Genomic DNA, 7,392 nt, shown 5'->3' on the forward strand with positions numbered 1-7,392 from the left:
AAGTTGCACAGTCATCTGCTTTCTTGCTTGTCTCTGTACCACAGACTTCAGTCTAAACTTTAGCCTCCATTGCCTGCCTGTCTTTCTTCTCACATCACAGAGGCTTGGTAGGTGCCTGACTTTTACCCATGTCCCCTTCCACAGCCCAATGAGAGTCATGTCCCTCCCCTCTGACACTGCTGCTATTTGACGCATCCTTGAATCTCTCTATGTGAGCATTCTGGGACATTTCAAAGCACTGCCAAACATACACGTCCCCATTGACAGAGGTCTCAAGTTTCTTCCTCTCTTTTACAATATTAACATAAATGAAATTGTTCTTCTGCACTTCCACACTGTTCCTCCACTGAGCAGTTTAATCCAGCATGGAACTCATGAACCTGTTACTTGGTTTTAAGGTGCTGTGGGAATTTCAGGGCGATCTGTTTCAAAAACAAGTTTGTTGGGCATGTGGAAAAATGCTTTATGAGGTAGTTTAATCCTCTGGCTACACTTCAGTTTTTGTGGGATAATTTCCTCTGTTTCACAGTCACATATGTATGTTTATTTCAAACCATGGGACATTCAAATACACTATTTAATCCCACACTGCTCAGAGGATTGCTCTTGGACTGGTCTAATCCGTGGAGTTAGGAGCTGGATCCTGGGTTAGATGTTGTACATCCCACACATACCTTTCACATTCTGGAGAAGCAGCAGCAGCTTCTGGCTGATTCTGTGACTGGCCTTGTATTTTCCCATGTAAGAAATGGCAGTAGACCATGCACGCCAGCTCTGTAGGTTTCAGGTACATTTTTCAACATATTACCATGAGCTGGACCATACTCAGTTTTGCCTGGGTTTATTCACTGCCAGTTTGGTGGGGCCACATCCCTAACCAATACCAAACACTGCATACCTGCCAAGTCCTCTTGGTCACATCCCACACTGCTCTGCTAAACATTTTGATCATCCTGTTTATCTCTGGGCCTTCCACTGCTTATGGGTCATCTCAACCATGTCAGCTTCCTATATCAAAGCTGGAACATGGTCATAGTCTGTCTACATCAGTGCACACATCTGTTCTGTGCCTAAGATCACAGACTTGCATTCTATGCTCCTGATTATGGATCACAGGGTCACCAAACATCATATTTCAGTTTTATCTTGCATAGAAGTTCCTGACTTCACTGATTTAGGAGAGAAGAGTAATGTACCCAGTCCCATTGAACTAATTTTCCCAAGCAACTCCCAAAGAAATAATCAAGGTGGTCACTGTATTGAGCTCAAAGTCAATGATACTGAACCTCCGTATATGTCCAAAGACTCAAGTAGCTGAGGTATGTGTTAGCCACATGAAGGAAGCACATAATGGGAGATTCCCAACCTGATTTCTGTCCACTTTTTATGTCCTGGGCTCTTATTCCGCCACCTCCTTTTACCCCAAATAGAGGCCATGCTGGACAAAGAGAAGGCTTTTGGTATGCAAGCACTTGTGCTCAGCCAGCCACCAGTATTATTTTGCATTTTTCCCTTACTGTTGTGGTTTGAACCCAGAAGGTAACAGAGCACCATGCAGCTGCTCACTCACCCCTTCACCCTCAGGAATGGGAAGGAGAAAGTAGAGTAAAAGGACCAGGAATCGACATAAGGACAGGGAGGCACGACTCACACATTACAGCCATGGGCAAAAGACAGACTTCTTAAGGGAAGAAAAAGATCAATTTAACTCAGACACTAACAGCAACACTACTTAACAGAGTAGGACAGTGAGAAGCATTACCACACCTCATAAACACCTCTCCCACCCCTCCCTTCTTCCCAGCCTCAGTTTTGCTCCCGGTTTCTTTACCTCCTCTCCTCCAGTGACGCAGGGGGCAGGGAATGGGGGGGTGCGGTCCTGCTGCTTCTTCCACCTCGGGGAGAGGGAACTTCTGGCATTCTAAATCTGTTCCAACACAGTCCCCCTCTCACAGAAGACAATCTGCCATCAGCTTTCTCCACAGTAAGCCATTCCCACAGGATGCAGCCATTCCCATGCTGCTCCACATGTTGCAGTCCTCCCAGCGCCGAACTACAACGGCAGCGGCAGGGGCTTCTTCTTCCCTCAGTGCCCCGGCCTCCTTCGGGCCCAGACCCTTGCTCTGGCATGGGATGACCAGGGTCTGCATGTGGGCATCTGCCCACTGGTGACCTCCACGGGCACGGGGGCAAGCCTGCCCTCTCACCACGGGCTGCAGGGGGGTCTCTGCTCACAGCACCTCCTCCCCTCCTCCTCCTTTCTTCTACTGACCTCCGTGTTCGCACATATGTTCTCACAACTCCTCTTCACAACTCCAACTCCTTCTCCCAGATTCCCCTTCTTAAATACGTTATTGCAGAGACGCAGCCACCATTGCTAACTGGCCTGGCCTTGGCCAAAGGCAGGTCCAACCTGGAGCTGGGGGAGCTTTGAGAAGCTTCTCACAGGGGGCCACCACTGTAGCCCCCTCCCCTGCTACCAAAACCCAGACATACAAACCCAGCACTTTTACCAAGGCCCTTTCAGTATAATTAATTACCAGCTAGCTGTTCTTTCTATTCCACGCCGCACAGAGCCTGTCTAAACTAGTGCCAATGCAGGAGTTAAACCTGTGTCACACAGTGAGCACAATTTTTACTGTAGAAGCAAATGCAGAAAGTAACGGCTGTTGATTCATTTGTGTAATCCAGAGTTTCAGTAATATCCCCTGCTTTTACCCCTTTTTCAGTTAGGTCCAAAAAGGGAAGGCAGGCAAACTTTGCATACAAGAAAGATAGTCAGATACTTAAGAATGCAATTCATTTAATCCACTGCTGAAAAGAAGTCTCATCTAAGTAAGGGATTTTTGGTTATCAGTTTCATGAAAGCCCACAGATTTTTAAAAAATGTGAACTATCAAAAGGTATGTCACATCACCCAAGCTGTACTGTTTCTTTTTCAAAAAAGAACAGAGGGCATTTACCAGGATTGTCTATATTCTGCAGAGGAGGGCACAGTACTCAGATGCTCACTGTTATGAAAGGCAACTTAAGCCTAAAAATAGTGCTTTGATTTGGTGTGATGATTACAGGATAAGTGAGGCAGCTTCCTCAGAACAGCCCAAACATCTGCAGTCCCCCGTGGCCATTCTGTGATGGACTCCTGTCACTGTGCATGTTTCTGTCTTACCCTGCAGAGGCTTTAGCCAGGCTACTGCTCTCACTTGTGAACTCCTGCAGATGCTATGGCACCTACTCAGGAGCAGCCTCCAACTCATGGCAGTTTAAAAGTGCCTCTGGTTTGCACGAGCTGCACTTCTACCAGTAAATCTAGACATAACCTGCACCACAGAGCCAGCGCCTTTGACACAGCCTATACATCCAGTGTAGGGCTTTGCCTCTGACATGGTCACAGGGGACCTTTTCTTCAGTGCATCAGTGATCAGAAGTTTCTTCTCAGTTGTATGATTTTTTTTCTGAAATCACAGACATAATAAAGTTCCCACATTAAAGGTCCTACAGCTACATGGTCGAATCTGGATTATCATGGTGGAGAACAAGGAATACTTCATTAAAACAACTTAGATCTATACATTTCCCTACAAGGTGTTAAATTCTGAGTATGTCTGATCTGAAAACATCCACATATCCATATCTTGAATTAAGTCCTGGTATTCTTTATGGAAAGAAACCATCAATACCTTAATAACAGAAGATCATAGTTTATACTTCAATGGCTATTTCCTATCTAATAAAGAACACGTCTATACACAGAGTAAAATCCCTGGCTCTTACACACATTATACTTCATGATGATATCACTTATTTTCACTTCTCTCTGCTGTCGACTTGCTAAAACAATTTCACGTTTCATACTAAGGCAGACAAATTTAAACTAGACTAATGACTCCATTGTTTATAACTGAAGAGTGTAAAATTGGGAAAGTGTACACATATACACGTAGCAAATTCAATTTCTAATTATATTTCTACTTGGTAGTCTTTATACATCTAGACACATACAAAAATGTATAAGAATGCTAAAACAATGTTATTTAAGTTGCAAAAAGAAAGACTGCCAGATTTAAGGGTGCCATTCCACTTTAATACTGCCTGATTGCTCATCTTGGGAGGAAAAAAAATCTTAGATGACACAATTCCAAACTACGATCATGCATATGTAGAAAGTCTCATCATTCATACATTAAGTAAAGTGGTTTTGATGAAAAAAAAAAAAAAGGGAATCTAAGGTAATACCTTAGATTATCAATAGAATATCAATGGAAATAACTTGTTACAAAAATAAACCTGTAATGCCTGCAATATATTTTTCATTATAATGTTTTGTTTTCTCTACTTCCCATGTTTTATGCTAAATATAGTTTCTAAAAAAATAAAATAGAGACAGCAGTGACTTTGACCATTTGACCATTTGATTGATGAAAAGAGACTGTGTTTAACAAAACAATTTGGGGGAAACAGAGCATTTTAAAAAGGTCAGAAGCAAAACATGGTGGACAGTGAGCAAAGCAAACGGACAAAGCAAAATTCCACATAACTGCAGTACAGAGAACAGCAAAGGGCAAGATGAAAAAGGGGAACTGTGTTTTATAACTGGCTGACTGAATTGTCTCAGCTTCAGTTCTGACTCAGAGACTGCTTACTGCTCTCTGTATAGCAGACCTCCACTGATTTTGGAGGATGTAGAATCAGGCACTGTGTTATGGCTGTTGTTTAGTTCAAACATGTGAATGAACCAAACAAATGGTGCTAAAAATAATGCTTACACCTTCAACAGTGTCTCTTTGGGCTTAACTGAAGGCTGCTCACTCAAAGCAGAGCTGTAACTTGCAAATAGAAAATGCCTAAGGACTTTATTAAAAGTTGTTGATAAGGTTTTTTTAAAGGCAACTCTTGAAGTGTCTCATTGGCTCCTCCCTTCATTATCCTTTATTTGCATCCCAGGGCAGGTGGCACTGAAGGTGAGAACTTCTCTGAAGGGAAACTGCTCTGTGATGCAGTGTTTACACCAAGCAGAATTATTTGTTTCATAAAATATTGTGCAAAAGGAACTGTATTTCCTGAAAGAAAAGAACCACTCCTGTATTCCAGAAGTTTTATGTAGGGAATACTGTGGCCCATTCAAACTTCACTCACATAGCTTGCACTCTCCACAGGTCCATGTGACAGTCCAAAATCACCTGCAACAGGCTTTTTTTTTTTTTTTTTTTTTCTTGTGCAGCCTCAGGCTATCAAGTAATAAATCACTCAGGAATCTTTTTTTATCCTACTGCTACTCCCACAGAACTCCCCGGGCCCCTAGTACCTCACTGCTCTGCAATGGAAATCCAACTTCTGCTCGGCTCTCAAAGTGACCAACTCATATTGCATGTTTTCAAGTGTCACTTTCATTCATCCTCTTCAGCCATTATTCCCCATTCTCATGCACATTCAGCTTTCCTATTGTTGGCATGGTTACACTCTGCAAGACTAAGTGGGAAGAGCCTTCCAAATCCCCAGGACAGGTGTGCATAGCACTGAACACCTGAGGAAAGTGATCAAACAATCACGTATGTCACTGCCCTACTGCAGAGTTCACTTTCTTTCACACTAAGGAGATGATTCATCTACTCCCCCTTAGAGAAACTGAGACCTCCAAAGGGCATCTTTGTGCTGCCTTAGGTGATGAATTGCCCTCTGCAGGTGCATTCTTCTCTGCATGGGCCCTAAAGGGAGCCTCAGGTGAGCAGCTCGGATTGAGATGGTGAACTTTTAATGGTCAAACCAGGGCAGGTGAATCCCATTTTAGCTATGCTTGATTTGTGAATTACTTCCTAATGCTGCTGTTGGAGAATCAAGGGCTAAAATAATCAATACGAATAGCACAAATTTCTCTAGTTGTCTAACTAAATTTTGAGATATCGAAACGACTGGAACCTGATATTACATCAGCAGCTCCTTCACTACCACTCAGTCCTTTACTACCAAAAAAAAGGCAAAGCCATTTTTAAAAATAATATGCTGCTCGCCAGAAAGCTTATGCAAAAGTAGTTAATAAAACTGAGTCATCAGTATTTTATTGCACATTTGCTCTTGAAGAGGTATTGTGCCTCTGTGTGTTTCTCCAAGCATCTTGGCAAATCTGACACTTCACCTATTAGTGAAATCACTCTTAGCCTGATAATAAAAGGAGTCTTCATCAGATCTTTGATGGGCTTCCAGCTAGCAGAAGGGAGTATACAGCAACAGCAGGCAACTTTCCACTAAAAGCAAGCTGACTGCAAAAATGAAGCCAGTAAGTCTATATGTAATTTGAAAACCTCACCACTGAACCCATTCAGTCTTTATCACAGCACAAAAATCTGTTTCTGGTTTTATTTTTGCTAAGGTGAATGTGGCCTCCTAATCTATTTCACTTTTTTCCACTTTAGCTCCTGCTCAGGTCGCTCTTGGGTGTATCCTAGGATTTTCCCAGCCTGCATGCTGAATTGTTCTGTGACTGCTGCTTGAACTACATTTTCACAGAAATTAAGTGTTTCGTGTGTTATTTTGCACGCTGTCTCTGTAATAACATTTTCTTGTCTTATTACTACAATCTCAGTTTGGCCTTTCTGCTTTGACAGACTACTCCAGCATGCACCATAACTAGTGGATAGGCAATTGCAGAATTCAGTCCTGCAGTGTGCCAATCTTTTCTATGATCTATCTTTTTTTTTGTTTTATGGAGGAGAACAGACATCATTCTGAGAATGACATTAATTTGAGTTAGTCCAATTTTGAAGTGGTTTACTACGTATGCCTAAATATTTCAGGCTGCATTTAGAACTGGTGTAAACTATAGCTTCTCCCTTGGAATCCCTATGGTTGGATCAGTCCATCCTAGCTCAGAATCCAACCCCATCTTTTTCTTTTGATTGTTCTTCTTAAAGATCCATTTTGTTGTGCCATTCATGAGAAAAAGAACAGATCCTGTCATACTTAAGTTACAGATCTGATAATATTTTGAGCGTTTTTTTTAATGGACATGAGCCTAACTTTTATTTATAAACTCATTAGGGCTGAAATCCGTTCCTGTAGGTAGGGTCAGGTCTAAACCTTTATACCATGTAAATTTTCTTCCAAATCCCCAAACCAGGAGCAAACTTGTACAGAAACACTGTCTAAGCTATGATTAGCCTCTGCATTTATTTACTGGAAGAACAACTCATACTAGTAGTGAATAAGAATGGAAAGAAAGTTTGAAAGACAAAGCAAAATATCGGGCCAATGAATCACAGGGAAATCAGAACTACATCCAAGTCAGAACAAAAATGAAGGGTGGCTGTAACAAATCGTTGGGTCATTCTATTTAGGCTTTTTTTACTAGGCAGACAGATATGAAAGTAGAACCACATACACAACCTGCAAGTCCAC

Source organism: Athene noctua, chromosome 3, assembly GCF_965140245.1.
Source record: "Athene noctua chromosome 3, bAthNoc1.hap1.1, whole genome shotgun sequence".
NCBI classification, from domain to species: Eukaryota; Metazoa; Chordata; class Aves; order Strigiformes; family Strigidae; genus Athene; species Athene noctua.